This window comes from Canis lupus, chromosome 28, assembly GCF_048164855.1.
Source record: "Canis lupus baileyi chromosome 28, mCanLup2.hap1, whole genome shotgun sequence".
In the NCBI taxonomy this organism is placed as follows: Eukaryota; Metazoa; Chordata; class Mammalia; order Carnivora; family Canidae; genus Canis; species Canis lupus.
Genome location: NC_132865.1, coordinates 12,189,724 through 12,207,229, shown reverse-complemented (window position 1 = coordinate 12,207,229; position 17,506 = coordinate 12,189,724). Strand labels below are relative to the sequence as shown.

The 17,506-nt window shown below is 34.5% G+C and overlaps 1 protein-coding gene across 3 annotated transcripts in view; it reads left to right on the top strand.

Annotated features, from left to right (window-relative positions):
• LOC140620186 (zinc finger protein 385C-like) overlaps positions 1-17,506 on the top strand; it is a 450,118-nt gene that overhangs the window by 390,100 nt on the left and 42,512 nt on the right. The window lies entirely within an intron of this gene.

The following is a 17,506-nucleotide window of genomic DNA, read 5'->3' as shown; positions in this document are numbered from 1 at the left end:
GCATTAATTTTTAATCTAAGCTTAACTCCATTGTTTACATGCAAACAATATCAATTGGAGTATCATAAGTGGCTAAGGAAACAGAGTAGCATACCCATTTACTTCGTTTTGCTGGTGACCATATAAACAGTCTAGATTCATAGATAATTGATTCAGTTAATATCACATCCGGATACATTGAGGATATCTGTAGTGTTATTTTAAACCAGTGTTTCTGAAAGTGTGTTCCTGGATCAGCAATATCAACATCACCTGAGAATTTGATAGACCTGTTAATTCTCTAGCCACATCTCAATTGGCTGATTGAAAATCTCTGAGAGTGGAGCCCAGCAATCTGTGTTTTCCTACAAGCTTTCCATGTGATTCTGATGCCTGTTCATGCTCCTATCTGATAACCACTGGATTAAACTATCTCAACGTTAATTTCGGTATAGGAAGTCTGAGACCAGATTTGCAGATTCAAAATCTCCGTTCTGATACTTTCTGATAACTGTATGACCTTGTTCAAATGACCTTGAATGCCAAATTGTCCCTTTCCTTCATTGCTTGAGGATAACATAAAATAGTTGGTACCAAAAGAATACTTAGAATAAGCCTACCACATAGTAAGCACTCAGTAATTTCACATACCCTTTTATTTTCATTCTAAGCATTTCTTGTGATCACTTAATAGGCTAAATAAAAAAGAATGCTCATTTTACATGATGATTATAGTAATAATAGCATTTTAGTTATATATGATCTTAATAAAATAGAATGCAAGGATTGAGAATGTGACAGGCGTGTAAAGAAACTTGCCATATGTCACAAATTGTGCTCTTTGGGAAGGAGCCTGAGATGGATTCAGATTTATCAACGCTTGTAGAAAGAAGAGGCAGGAAGCAGGGTTTGGCAGTAGAAGTACTTAAGTTCTGATCCTGGTCTAAGCACATGCAGAAGCTCCAACTGAAACAACTTGGAAGAACTGTTCTTTCATTGGGCTGAAATGGTCTAGCATTTCTATGACCTTCTCCATCAGACATTTGATGTGGGTGACCCCCTGCAGGGCACGACCTTGGGTGAGGAAGGTTTCTGACCCTAAAGCCATCCCTGAAGATGCTCCCAGCTCAGGCTTGTCTTCCAGTGGCATTACTTGCAGCTAAGATGATAAATTTCCTTAAAGGGGGATGGATTTGAGCAGCAAGTACTTTTTTAGAAGGGGGATCTGGAGAGGGCATCACTGCACCTTCCTTTTCTTTCTTTTAAAGATTTATTTATTTATTCATTCATGAGAGACACACAGAGAGAGAGAGAAGCAGAGACACAGGCAGAGGGAGAAGCAGGCCCGTTGCAGGAGCCCGATGCAGGACTTGATTCCAGATCCCGAGATCACAACCTGAGCCGAAGGCAGCTGCCCAACCACTGAGCCACCCAGGTGTCCCTGCAGCTTCCTTTTCTTATATACTAATGCCTCAACAGGCAGGAAAAGCTTGTAAATAAGGGTGGATCTCTGGTTACACATAAAAATTGGATAAAACTTGTATTTACTAAGGGGAGAGGAAAAAGGAATGTAAAGTGAAAAATAATCAGTATATATTTTTAATTAAGTCATACATGTGTCAAAACAAGCAGAATTTGCATAATATAAAGCAAAAAGGGACTATGACTATTTTTGTGAGGAGATGGGAGCCTAGATTTCAAAGAATGCATGAAAATATGCTTTGTTCTACTGTACTCTGGAATAGATTTTACCTGGTGGGAGCTATCTGTATAGTGAAATGGTATTGGAGCTGTACCTCCTAATATAAGTGGAATCCCATAATAAATCAAATTAAATATCATAGTCAAGGTTTATACTGTCTTTTTAATCTAAAGAAAATGGAGTATTTCTAGATGTGATATTTTGATTATTTTAGAGAGAGTGAAATTAATATTTAACTGCATACTAAACAGTATGAAATACAGAAAAAGATAAAATTATTCATAAAATATAGTTCTTTAACAGAAAATGTAAATGTGTATGGCTTAGTAAGTTTAGGTTTATGTCATAAAATGTGGAGTTAGGGAAAATTATTTCTGTATTCTAGATACTTAGCTGTCAACTGTCTCATAGTTTGTAGTCTTTATCAACATCTTGAACCTAATGGTCAGAGGACTACATACTACATTTCTACTCCCAATTAATTCTGAGAGAACAATTCTCTGACCATTATGATCCGACCCCAGTGGAGTCTAGACATGAATTTCTGAATAATTCCACTGTATGTTAAGCTTGGTGCTTTTGATTAGATGCTGCTGTGAAAAGGTTATCTTATCAAACTAATAAATGAACTGCTGACCAAGCTGACAGACTGTGGCTGGAAATGGCTTTTGCCCCATGGCTCAATTACAAACCAGCCAATAGGAAGGCAGAAAGGAAAGCTAAAGGTGATTAATTGATTGCAATGTCACAGTGAGCAAGTTAACTCTCACTGCCCTAAATGTAAGTTGACACTATCAATGAGAATAGGGGAGAAACAAAATAGGATGAAAGCTATCAGACTACAAGAGAGAACAATGGAGAAACAAGTAGGGGCTCAATTAAAGAGAATGAGGACAAGCTTCCAAATACATTTTCACCCTGTTTGATTTGATAACAATCTCTGCCTTGGCCTCTCCTCTCCTTGGTATTTTTGTCTTATGGAAATTCTAACATACTAAGAAATAGATTTCCCAAAGAAAAATTCTATTTCTACAATAGTTAATAATAGAAAATTATTACTTGAAAAATAAATGCAGAAAGGTTTGACTTTTCTTGATAAATTTTTGTGGGTCTTTGAAAAAAGTCCCTTGGATGAAGTAACTGTCAGGATCTGAGGAGATAGAGCACTCCTCACTACTCCAAAAAGGAAGGAGAGTCTGGAAACAGCAGTCCAGTGTTTTGTCCCACAAAGGGTGTCCTTCTTCAGACATGCCTATTTTTCTACTTAAAATGAAATCTGCTTTCCAAACAGTAGCCAGATCAATATGAACTGCCTACTGAGTAATCTGATGTCACTGTAAGGAGACATTTGGAATGAAAACCAAAAGAAAAAAAAAAGGAGGAGAAATGAGAAGAAAGGGGAAGAAAAGGGATCTCAGCAAGGTTAGAATGCTGTGAAAAGCAGAACAGAGAGGGGATGTGTTAAAAGTCGTTTATAATAGGAAGATTTTTTACAACCTGAACAGAATGGTGAGGAAGCTGCCAAAGAAACTGCAAAAGATGGTGACAATGACAAAACGTAAAAGAGAAAGATTTAAAGCCTCTTCCAATACAAAGACAAGGAGGACAACCTGAGAACGAAAATTCAAGCTTGTGTTATATAAATTGCATGGAACTAAGGTTGCTGCATTCTTTCTTCTATCCATATATCAGTGCAAGTTTTGACAATGGGAAGCAGAACAAAAAAAGGAGAATAAACTTTCCACATTTTGATTAATAAATACAGATCTAAGTTCACCAGACCATAAGACTTTCTGTGAACATTTATCAGGCACCAGGTTTGTTAGGAAATGAAGGGACATCAAACCACTTCTTTAATCCAGAGCCAGTGAAAAATTAGGGAGACTCCTGGAGAAGGAAGGAAAGGAAAAAAGAAACCTGGTTGGATGTCCTTTACTTCTCTTAGAAGTTCAGTGGGAAAATAAGCATGCTCATCATTAATACTGTAGTTATTTTAAGTCCTTTATGGATCCAAAGCTATCTGTTTTAAAACCAATATAATTTAAACTATATGATTTAATATTAATCTCAGCTATATAAAAAATACTGGGGAAAGATAAAATGCTGACTATAATGTGCTTTTACTTAGTGTTGTGGATTACCAGTTATTGTATGTAGTGTAACAATTAGAGCTTTTTTATCCAGTCTGTCTGACTTCCATTCAGTTAGCATAATCATGACTTTGGTCAAAAGGCATTTTCAAGCAAATATGTCATTTTATTGCAATGTGGTTATTAGTTTAGTGAGGTGTGACTTTTACAATGATACACAATGGCTAAAATCATTGTAACGATTGAAGAATAAGAGTAAATGTTTCTACCACAAGTTATTATACTAATATATTGAATACATTATAATTTGTAAATGAGTATTTTCCTATTGTTTATATGTAATCTGCCCTTAACTATTGCAGAAGTAGAAGTGTTTTCAGTTAAGAAAGTGACACTGCATTTTAATTTTATTTCAATATTAAGGATAATGGCCTCTATAGAGTTCATTTCACTATTGTCTTTTGATAGTAACCATTTTTTAAGACAAATTTTTCATTGCAAATTCAGTGTTGAGAGAAGAAACTTTACATGTAGATCATTAGTGACTTTTTTAATAGCATGATTTTTTTAACTAAAGAAAAATTAATTAAATACCATATGTACTGATACACTTACAAATGTTATGACAAGAACAATACTCAGATTATTTCGCGATTACTGTTTAGGGTCAATCCATACCATAGCTTTCCATTTAAAATCTAGTGTATATAAAAGTGGAAAAGTCAAAGTATCGTATTTGCTTCTTTTCCATCTTACTAATAATTTAAGTCATCCCTGCATTGTTGCAATCAAGAAAGAGTTATAGAAGAAGCAAGAATTATCTCACAGTATGAAATTGAAAACATTAGAACTTTATTTTTTTGCAAATGCTGTAGTCCTTATGCATGTGAAATACTACAGATCATATATCTGATAATGGGTTAATATTCAAAATATATAAAGAAATCAATTGCAAAAAAAAAAACAAGTAATCCAATTTAAAAATGAGCAAAGGATTGGAATAAACATTTTCCTGAGTAAGAAGTATAAATAGACAACAGTCACATGAAAAGGTGTTCAACATCACTAATCATTAAGGAAATGCAAATCAAAATCTTAATAAGGTGCGCCTAGGTGGCTCAGTCAGTTAAGTGTCTGACTCAGCTCAGATCATGATCTCAGGGTCATGAGATTGAGCCCCTTATTGGGCTTCATGCCTAGTGGGGAGTCTGCTTGAGATTCTTTCTCACCCTCTTCTCTGCCACCACCTCCCCTGCTCTCTCTAAAATAAATAATGTTAAAAAAATAGATACCACCTCATACCTGTTAGTATGGCTGTTATCAAAGATAGAGATGACAAGTGTTAGTATGGATGTGGAGAAAAGGGAACCCCTGTGCACTGCTGGTGGGAATATGCTTTGGTGCAGCAACTTGGAAAACAGTTATGGAGGTTCCTCAAAAATTAAAAATGGAACTGATTTATGACCCAGTAATCCCACTTCTGGGTATATATGCAAAGGAAACATAATAAGTATCTCAAAGAGATAACTACACTCCCATGTTCATTCTAGTGTTATTTACACTAGAATGAACACTAGTGTAATAACACTAGTGTTATTTACAGCCAAGTTTTAGACACAACCTATATGTCTCTCAGTGGATAAAGAAAATGTGGTATGTATATATATAGTGGAAGGAAACTCTACCACTTGTGACAACATGAATGAACCTGGAGGGCATTAAGCCAGACAGAGAAAGACAAATAGTGTCTTATCTAACTTATATGAGCAATCTAAAAAAAAAAATTGAACTCAGATTGTAGAATGGTGGTTGCCAGGGTCTGGGAGATGGGGAAAGTAGGGAGGTGTTAGTCAAAGCATACAAATTTTCAGTTATAGATGAATAAATTCTGAGGATCTAATATATACCATAGTTAATCATACTATATTATATACTTGAAGTCCACTCAGAGAGAGTAGATCTTAAGTGTTTACCCCCCCACCGCCACACACACACAAAGTGGCAACTATGTGAAGTGATGGATATGTTAACTTGATTGGCGTAATCATTTCACAGTGTATACATATATCAAATCATCACATTGTACAACTTAAATATGTAAAATTTTATTTGTCAATTATACCTCAATTAAGTTGGACAGAATTTTAAATGGTATTTGATAGCATAATAAGAAAATTGAATTTTTAAAAAATACAGTAGAGGCTCATAGAAGTGAAGAAATTTGCCATGATCATGCAGGTACAAATTATAAAATTAAAAACGTTATCGTATTTTTATCTCCTCAGTTCATCCAGCTCCTATTTTACTATGTGATTTTAAATGTACTTTATATGTTTAAATATTGCATTGATTTTTAAAGTGAATCTATATGTACTGTTACATGTAGCATAAAAGGAACAATTTTACTAATTACATTACATAAAGAAGTGAAACATTTTTCTCAGTGTAAGTCTCCATATTTTCAGTGTTTAACAAGTCACCAAATGAATGCTAACTCATTTCACTTGTTTGATATAACCCAATAATATCAAAATAAAAACAAAAATGAAAAGAAGCAGACAATTCTTTAATGTTAGAAAGAGGTTCAGTGAGATTTTTCAACTAAATAGTCTGATTGTTTTTGTCTCACTCAGAAACAGCCCTTATTCTCATTCTACTTTAGAATAAACAAGAGAGCGTATTTACCTAATAATAACACAATGCCTGTTCCACCCCACAATTAAGCAAATTTTATTCAGCAACCTTTAAGTGCCAAGTGCTTTCTAAGGGATGGGATAGACCCAACAATAATTATAAGTCTAATTAAGATAATCATTCAACTACAATAAAATGTATCAATAGTGAGACAGTAAGCATCAGATAGTCTCAGGATATATAATTGTATACATTAAACTCAGTTTTGTCCAATTAGAAAAACTTTTCCAGGAGAAATAATATTTGGGATATTGGGAAATGAATAGGAGTGGGCAAGAATAATTTCACGAAAACAGGAAAAACTGGTTCAAAAACCAGCAATATAGGAAAGTGTGATGCATTCTAGGAAATGAAAATGCTTTCCCACCAGACCCTAACTTCTCCATTAGAATATATGTTCCACAGGGAGAGATTTTTTTTTCTGTATTGCCACACGACAGGTACCTAGTTAATAGTTGATAATTTACTGAATAAAACTTGAAGTCAAATGTCACTGAAAAGCAGAAATGCTATTGAGAAATGAGAAGAAATATCTTTGTATCTAAATATCTTTGTATTTATCCGAATATGACCCCTTCCCTTTCAGTCTGTATAGAAGAGTAAATACGATACCAGAACGTTTATCCCCATTTCTCCACATACTGCTAGGTCTATAGACGATATTGACTATTTTTGCTGTTGAAAAAATTTGTTACATAAAATGAAACAAAGCTATTGAGAGAGTTTTCCTCTATTCTGTTTTATAGAGATTTATTTTTCTTCTCAGCCTAATATATTATCACTTTAAGACTGAAATGATTGTCAGCCTCTGTTAACAGTACCAGAACCAAGGTGATATCACACTGGCTGTGTATTTTCTCTTGGCACTGTCTCATGTCAGTCATTGGGCTTTCCATTTGGTCTTTGCTGTCTTTGTCTTTTGTACCTAAGATTATCCATTTCATTCCTGAATTATCGTTTGTTGCCTGAATTTCAAAATGTGGCGTAGCTTTATTCCTTTTTCCTATTTCAAGTATTTAATATTATCTAGATAGCCAATTTGGGGAATGCGATTGTGAAAACTTATATACTAAACTTGTTATATTTATATTTTAAATATGTTATATAAAACATGTTGCTTGCTACAGAGATAAAAATATTAAACAATATTGATTGGTAGTGGAGAGGCAGTTACAAAGCATTCATAGGGAACCCTAGCAGTATCATCTGTTACTATCAAAGTCACTTGGCCATCCAATAAAATGTAAACTGCTAAGGCAATTTCTATAATAAAACTCCCTCTCGAGAGCAAAGCTAAGTGCCAGTGTTTCATTTAGCTTCTTACTCCAGAGGCAGAGTGATAGGAGGCAGAGAATGGTATAGTGAGTGGATCAGTTTTCCACTGTGTCATTGCTTTGATTTGAGATCGACCAGAACATTGAGGATGATGTAGGTTGATCTCAAATTATGTTATGGCACAGGATGTAAGATTTCTTTATGGAAACTTAAATAAATCTAAATATACAAACATAAATATTTTGATATTAAATGTTTAGCATGTGAATATATAAATATATATAAAATACATATGTATATATTTTGCCTCATAAAAATGTTGATGGTTCTCACTCCTTCAATTTCCTTTTATTTCTGCCAGTATGCTGATATAAAGCCTTACTTGGAGTTAATTTCCTACTTTCATTTACTTTCCCAAATTCTCAAGCTCTTAGGAGAACAAATCCTGTATCTGAATATGCATTACTCATTTCACAGTCTGCAGGCCATAACTGGATCAAGGCTTAGGGACATCACTAAGAGATATGATAGAAAAGTGTGACCAAAGTTTATTAGCTATAATTATGACAAATTTTACTACCTTTTTGTTGTTATTATCATGTTTGCATTAAACAAATATAGATGAATTCCTCAGAAAAAGGTATCATTATATGGCTGGACCTTCAGATTATGTCTTCTTGATCACTGAATGCCAGGGCTGTTTTTTTGAATTTTGGTCGATTGAAGCTCACAAAAACAAAGACAATACATTATGAAGTATTAATTAACAAACTTTTGAAGTCTTTATTGTATTTCGAGAAAAATTACTGAGCTTCAAGTTGACTTCTCTAGATTGAGATTATGTTGCTTGCCTCTTAATTCTGTTCACATTTGAGTCTGATATCAAATACATAGATGACAATGTTATATTCTGTGAGAAATAATATCTCTACCATAGGAACCTGGGGAAATTACACTTACAAACAACCCTTTTGTTGCTCTATTGAAATGTTCCTTAAAAGTAGCTCACTAAAATCAACAGCACAAGAAACAACAGGTGTTAGGATGTGGAGAGATAGGAACCTTATTGTATAGTTGGTGGGAACACAAACCAGCGCAGCCACTGTGGAAAATAGTATAGCAGTTCCTCAAAAAGTTAAAAACAGTTCTGTTTTTATAGATCTGCCTTTTGATCCAGCAATCTCATTACTGAGTATTTATCCAAAGAATACGAAAACACTAATTCAGCGGGATACATGCACCCTTATATTTATAGCAGCAATATTTACAATAGCCAAGATACAGAAGCAGCCCAGGTATCCATTGATTGATGAGTATATAATAAATGGAATGAAATACTATTCCAACATAAAAAAGAATGAAATCTTGCCATTTGCAATGACACGGATGGAGCTAGAGAGTATAGTGCTAAGCCAAATAAAACATGTTACTACAGAGATAAAAATATTAAACAATATTTATCGGTGGTAGAGAGGCAGTCAGAGAAGAAAAAATACCATACGATTTCACTCATATGTAGAATTTAAGAAACAGAACAAATAAACAAAGTGGAATAAAAGAGAGGAGGGGGACAAACCAAGAAACAGAGTCTTAACTATAGAGAATAAACTGATGGTTACCAGAGGGGAGATGGGTTAAATGGGGATAAAGATAAATTAAATAAATTTTAATAACGTTTAAATATTTAGATGGGGCTTAAGAGGTACATTTGTTTTAATGAGCACTAGGTGATGTCTGAAATTGTTGAATCACTGTGTTGTAGACCTGAAACTAATATTACACTGTGGTTAACTCAGGACTTAGAATAAAAACTAAAAAACAAAACCTCACTAGTCTAAGGGATTGACTTATTTGTGAAACAGGCATAAATCATATACTATCATAATGTACAAAATTAAAAATAACCAGGAAATATTTTATTACTTCTCTCAGTTATAGATTAAAATACTAAAACTAAGACATGTGACTGGCTAAGAGTAGTAGTTTTGCAGTATGTATCACTCAAAGGAAATACAGATATTGGCTTGAACAATAAGTATATTGATCAGCTCATTTAATAAAGTATCCAGCTTAAAAATATTGAACCAGTCATTCTACAATGTTATTTATTACCCTGATTTTGTTTTTCTACCTTCATTCTGCTACATATAGTGTCAGCTTCATATTATGAACTTTCACTTAAGGAACTAATGACATATCCATCAGGTTCTTTCTCCTGCATAGGAGACTGGTAGCTTTCCAACAGCTCTTTCTTTTTTTTTTCTTTAAGATTTTATGTTTTTATTCATGAGACACACAAGAGGCAGAGGGAGAAGCAGGCTCCTCTAGGGGATCCTGATGTGGGACTCAATCCTGGGACTCCAGGATCACGCCCTGAGCTGAAGGCAGATGCTCGACCAGTGAGCCACCCGGGTGTCCCTCCAACCACTCTTTTTTAAGAAAATATGTCCAGTAGTTCCAGCAAAGATTCCCTTAGAATTAATTGGCCTTAATTGAATTACATTGCTCTTCTCTAGTTAATCACTGAATACATAGGCCACTCCTGAAATTGAGGATTGAACAACTCCCCTGAGATCTATGCATGACACCAGGAAAGAAGTTCTATTATCGAGGAGAATGAATATTGGGTAGAAAACTAGCAATGTCCACTGTTGTTTGATAGAACTCAGTATTATACATGGTGTCTTTTACTTCATCGCTGGAAGTAGTTCATCCCAGACTACTTCTGTGTTGACTACAACTATTTTAAGCAGGCGGAAAATTAAACTACCTGCTGATAGAGAAAGCTTAAATGCAAAATACCATATTTACCAATGACTGCTTGGTGAAAATTGTGAGGAAAATTGCTCAATAAATGTTCTCTTACTATTAAAATACATAAATATAAGCCATTTAATTTTAGATTTTAAATAAGTATATACATTTTTATTTAGATACAATATTATGTTTTAGAAACAAAAATATTTTCAAAAGAAAAATCTTATTTAAGAACTTTGAATGGAGACTTCTTATTTCAGCTAAATGTAGCCAAAATAATTACATTGCACATTTATGAAAAGACATGGCAAATACAGGTATAATTTACTAAAATAATAGAAATAAGCCATCATGAAGATATCACATTTTAACAATTTTGGAATGAAAACTATTATAATTTTATCAGCTTTTCCAAATAGCTAGATTTATAAAGACATTTACCCTTTGAAAACATTATGGATTCTGGAGTTGTTTAAGAAATACCAGTTGATATTCCAAAACAATGCTAAACATTATTTAGCTCTCTACAAAAAGGATACATTTAAATTGACATATAGATGATTGACACATTTAATAACTTATCCCTTCAATACAAAATGAACAATAAAAAGCACGAAGAAGCAAGTGCAGTATAAGCAGGAAATTGCTTTTAGCAATTAAAATTTAGGAAGTAATTTGTTAAAACTGGCACCTTTTTAATAAGTACAAAAATACAAAATAACTGTTTAAAAGCAGCTAGATGATATCATTTATACTTACAAATTGGAGATTATATTTTTAAAACCAGTATAGTATATATTGTTTCTGGATTACCAAGCATCTACACAGTCTTTTTTTAAAAAAGATTATATCTATATTATTATATGAGAAGCTGAATATGACAGTTGGCATAATTGAAACATATCTATTGACATGACATTCCTGTGTACCTAGACCTAATTGCTTCCAACTGCAAGTACATGTGTCTTGGATTGAGGCCTTTTTTCTGACTGCCTGACCCCTACTCTGTCTTCCCATCAACCAAGGAGGAAGTGCTAGTGAGTTACCATTCTTTCAAAGTAGCTATAAACCAGTGATTAATAGATCTTCTCATCTACTGTCGGAGTTAAAGAGTCTTTTGGAATTTCCCAATAAGACTGAATACCAGTTGCCTACATGGAACACTTTTTGAAGCTTCACCCTTTTAGATTCATTTCTTCATCCTTCTAGCTGAGATTAACAACCAGATACCAATTCATGTTGGCATTGTTGTCTTAAAGTCCATTTTTGGGAGAACCCAACCAAAGATATTTACTCTTATTTTTCTTTGAACAGTATATCCCTTTGCATTCTCTGTCTGTAATTTGGGTCAGAATAACTTAACTTGCAAATCCAGGAGAAGACCTTCCACTTAGGCCAGTAGGAGTAGCACATTTTCCTGTCTACAGTGAATAGTTTAGGAATGGCCAAGTAACATGATTTTGGTAATAGGAAAAAAGTGAGTGCAAGCATTAGTATAGAAATACCATACCTGAGACATTGCTTTCTTTTTTACTATGGTACAAAATGGAGGTGTTTGCAACTGACAAAACACTTTTATAACTACAGAGGAACAGCCGGGAGACACTGGAGAAATGTAGAGAAGCATATGTAGCATCTGATGATAAAGCTGACATAGTAACTGAGAGAGTGGATAGATGACATTTTGATGACATTCATCTATTGGGTCAAGCTTCTCTTGATAATTTCATCTTCTGATAATTAACAATAAGTTTTAAGTTCTTTAGCCAATAATTATTTTCTGAAATATTGATTTGGATTTTCTGTCTCTTGCAACTAGAACATTTGAGTCCGATGCAGTTGATGAGAACCCCAAAGAAAAAAACATAAATACATAGAAATACTGGGAACTATAATATTGAACCAATACTTTTTTTTTTTTTTTTTGCTTTCCTTTAAGAGATAGTTTAATTTGGTGCTTAGCCCTGGACAGAAGGGCGTGTTTCAAATTACCCCCTCATGTTGTTCACAAACCATTATTCGTGTCCTTACACATGTAAGACATGATTCTACACTTAATTTAAATGAAAGAAATTTATATATTGAATAAATTATATGCCAAACATTGAAAAACACAATATTATTAATGTCCTGTGCAAACTCTGTAATGTTTTAATTTGAACATTAGCAATATATAGATGAAATGGTTCATCTATTGAACCATTGATGAAATTGGTTCATCAACCAATATATAGATGGTTTAGATTAAAAAATTGAAACTCAGAGAGTTTAAATATAAGTTGCTTAAGTTTTATAATTGGGAGAACCAGAATAAAGATATAGGAGTTATGATTCTGGGCTTAGAATCTTTTCTACTATATGAAATGAACTAGTTTTTTTAAAAAAATAGTTCAGTTGGTTTTTGACAGATATAGTTGACATATAACACTGTATAAATTTAAAGTATACAACATGTTGATTTGGTACATTTATATATTGCAATACAATTATTACTGTAGCCCTAGCTAGCACCTATCACATGTCACATAATTATCACTTCATTTTTGTGGTAAGAACAATTAAGATCTAGTCTCTTAGCAACTTTGAAGTTTATAACAGTATGCTATTATCACTATGCTGTGTATTAGAACTTAATTATCCTGAATTTATCTATCTCTCAGTTGCAAGTTTGTACCCTTAAACATCTCCCCACTTCCCCCACCCCTCAGATTCTGGTACCATTATTTCACTCTCTGTTTTTATGCGTTCAGCCTTTTTGGATTCCACATATAAGTGATATCATACAGTATTTATCTTTCTCTTACTTATCTCACTTAGCATAACATCCTTTAGGTCCATTCATGTTGCTGCAAATGGCAGGATTTTCTTCTTTCTTGTGGCTAAATAATATATGTCTGTGTTTGTGCACATGTGTTTATACATGCACATATATATCTCAGTTTTTCTATATTCATTCATCCATTGACAAACACTTGGGTTGTTTTCATGTGTTGACTATTGTGTATAAGGCTGTAATTAATGTGGGGCTGTGGACATCTTTTCAATATTCTGTATTCATTTCCCTTGGATATGTACTCAGCAGTGGGATTGCTGGATCATATGGTAGCTCTATTCTTAATTTCTTGAGGAATCCCATACTGTTTTCCATATGGGTGACCCAATGTACATTCCAACAAAAATGCACAAGGGTTCTCTTTTCTCCATATCCTGACCAAATCTTGCGATCTCTTATCTTCTTGATGATGGCCATTCTAACATGTATAAGGTGATATATGTCACTCTGGTCTTCATTTGCATTCTTCGATGATTAGTGATGTTGAACACCTTTTCATGTACCTGTTGTATATCCTTAGAAAAATCTCTATTCATTTCCTATGCACATTTTAATAGGATCTTTGTTTCTGAATTGAATTGTATGAATGCTTTATATATTTGTCATTGAATTATATGAATGCTTTATGTAGTTTGGATACATAATACATATTTATGGATGGTTTGCAAATGTTTTCTCCCATTCCACAGATTGCCTTTCCATTTTGATGGTTTCTTTTTCTGTGAGGGAGCTTTTTATTTTGATGCCATTCCACTTGTTGATTGTTGCTTTTTGCTTGTTGCAAAAAGTCACTGCCAAGACCAATATCATGGAGTGTCTTCCTTATCTATGTATTATTCTAGGAGCTTATGGTATCAGGTATTATATGTAAGACTTTGATTCATTCTGAGTTAATGTTTGTGAATAGGGTAATATAGGTGTCTAATTTAATTTTTCTGCAGATAGCTATCCATTTTTTTCAGCACCATTTGTTGAAAGATTATCCTCTCCCTAGTGAGTGTTCTTGGCTTCTTTGCCAACTATGAATTAATTTTAAATTCTGAGATTTATTTCTGAGCTCTCTATTTTGTTCTATTGATGTGTGTCTCTTTTTATGCTATAACCATACTGTTTTAATTACTGTATCTTCAGGAAGTGTGATGCCTCCAGTTTTATACTTCTTTCTCATGACTGTGATGGCTTTTCAGGGTCTTTTGTCGTTCCATTCAAATTTTAGTATTTCTTTCTATTTTTACAAGAAATGCCACTGGGATCTTGATATGGATTGTGTTGAATCTGTAGATAGCTTTTGAGTAGTATGGACATTTTAACAATATTAATTCTTATCTGTGAACATGGCATGTCTTTCCATTTGTGTCTTCTTCAATTTTTTAAATCAAAGTCTTGTTTTCATTGTATACTTCTTTCACTTCTTTGGTTAAATTTTATTGTTTTTGATGTTATTGTGAGTGAGATAATTTACTTTATTTCTTTCTTAGATATATGTCTATGTGTAGAAATGCAAATGAATGAATTCTGTAAGTTGATTTTATATCCTGCAACTGTACTGAATTTGTTGAGTAGTTCCAATGGATTTTTGGTTGAGTCGTTAAGGATTTTCTATATATAAATTTATATCATCTGCAAATAATGACAATTTTTACTTTACTTTGTCTGATTTGGATGCCTTTAATGTTTGGGGTTTTTTTGTTTGTTTTGTTTTGTTTTGTTTTTGTCTTGTCTAATTGCTCTGTAGCACTTCTAGTATTATGTTGAATAAGAGTGGTGAGAGTGGGGCACCTTTATCTTGTTCTTGATCTTGGAAGAAACTTTCAGTCTTTTACCATTGAGTAGAATATTGATTATGGGTTTGTCTCATATGGCCTTTATTATTTTGAGGTACATTCCTTCTATACCCAATTTGTTGAAAGTTTTTTTATCATGAAAGGATGTTGTATTTTGTAAAAAGATTTTTTCTGCATCTGTTGAGATGACCATTATGATTTTTATCTTTAATTCTATGAACATGGTCTGTCACACTTTTTGATTTGTATATGTTGAATCATCTTTGCATTCCAGGGATAAATTCAACTTGGTCATGGTGTATGATCCTATTAATGTGTTGTTGAATTCAATTTGCTAATATTTCTACATCTATATTTTTCAGGGATATTGGTGATAGTTGTTCTTTCTTATGTTGTCCCTATATGGCTTTGGTATCAGGGTAATGCTAGCCCCATAAAATGAGCTGCTTCTGATTCAGTTATCAATCCATTGCTGGAAGTGATGTATTGAAGTCCCTTACTATTACTTAATTATTGTCTATTTCTCCCTTGAGATCTCTTAGCATTTGATTAATATATTTATGTGCTCCAATGTTGGGTGTGTATAAATATGATTATCCTATATTCTTGATGAGTTGATCTCTTTACCATTGTATGATGACCTTCATTGTCTCTTGCTACCATTTTTGGCTCAAAATCTATTTTGTCACATTATATGTTCTAATGTGCAAGGGAATATAAGGGAAGGGGGAAGAAATGTGTGGGAAATATCAGAAAGGGAGACAGAACGTAAAGACTGCTAACTCTGGGAAACGAACTAGGGGTGTTGGAAGGGGAGGAGGGCGGGGGGTGGGAGTGAATGGGTGACGGGCACTGGGGGTTATTCTGTATGTTAGTAAATTGAACACCAATAAAAAAAAATCTATTTTGTTTGATATAAATATAGCTACCTCTGCTTTCTTTTGGCCTCAAATTATATGGAATATATTTTCCATCCCTTAACCCTCAAGCTTATCTTCTTTCTTCAATTTGAACCAAGTTTCAGGGGGGCTAAGATGGTGGTGGAGTAAGAGGACCCTAGGCTAATACCATCCCTTGAATACAACTAGGTAACTATGAAATCATTCTAAATACCCTGGAAGTCAACCTGAAGAGAACAAACTCCACAACTAAAGAGAGAAGAAGGCACTTGAAGAATATAGTATGTGTAGTGACTGGGTTTAGGAGAAACAGATCACGGGTGCTGTGAAGAGGGTACCTGTGGTTGCAGAGAAAGGTGAGAGAGAAAGGCACACACAGGGAAATGCATAGGACAACGTTTCTCCAAAGCCATTGGCTGGGAAAACAAGAGGAGTTAATTTTCATGAACTCTTGCAACCAGCAGGACTTAAGAACTGAGTTTTTTTGTTTTTTTTTTTGTAATTTATTTATTCATGAGAGACACAGAGAGAGGCATAGATATAAGCAGAGGGAGGAGAAGCTGGCTCCATATAGGAGCCCGATGCAGGACTCAATCCTGGAACTCTGGGATCACGTCCTGAGCCAAAGAGAGATGCCCAACCCCTGAGCCACCCGGGTGTCCGAAGAACTGGGATTTCAAAGGTCAGTGGACCTGGCTGATACTGAGGGAAGTCAAGCAAACAACCTGGGGACAGAGAATATGGAAGCAGCTATGTGTAAAACACCTGGTTCACAGAGGGAAATCATTATTCCCTTCTCTTAGAGTGCTTCTATGAGATACCTCTCCCGGTCCAAGGAGCTAGCTGACACCATTTCCCTCCCACACCCCTCAGCATAAACACAGAGCAACCTACGAAAGCAGACAGAGCTAATGCTTGCTGCCTAACCTACTCATACCAAGTGCCCCACCCCTGTGCTTCAGGGGGGCTACACTTCTTTGTCAAGCTTGCCTCAGTCCCAACATGGTGGGCCCCTTCCTCAGAAGAGCAGAAGAAACCCTGTCCACACCATGACTCCCAACCAGAGAGTTCTGTAGGGTTTCAGTTCTAGTGTATTATCAGGTCTTATTTATTAAGCAGATCACAGCACACCTAGTTAAAACCACATTCTAGGGAAAGACCAAACACTGCCCACCACAAGCCAGGAGAGCTTCTTCAGATGACTGGCCTGAATGATGGAACGGCTGGAACACTCCAGGAGAGTGCACACACCACACATCAGAGATACTGCCTGAAGTTCCAAGCCCTGGACACTATACTATCTCTTCTTCATAAAGCCATTATTCTTAGGAGTAGGAAACATAATGAGCTTTTCTTACACACAGAATGCAGAGACTTAGACAAAATGCCAAACGGAGGAATTTATCCAAATCAAAGAATAAGATGAGGTCATGGCCAGAGATCTAAGCAAAAATAGATATAAGTAACATGCCTGATGGATTTAAAGCAATGAT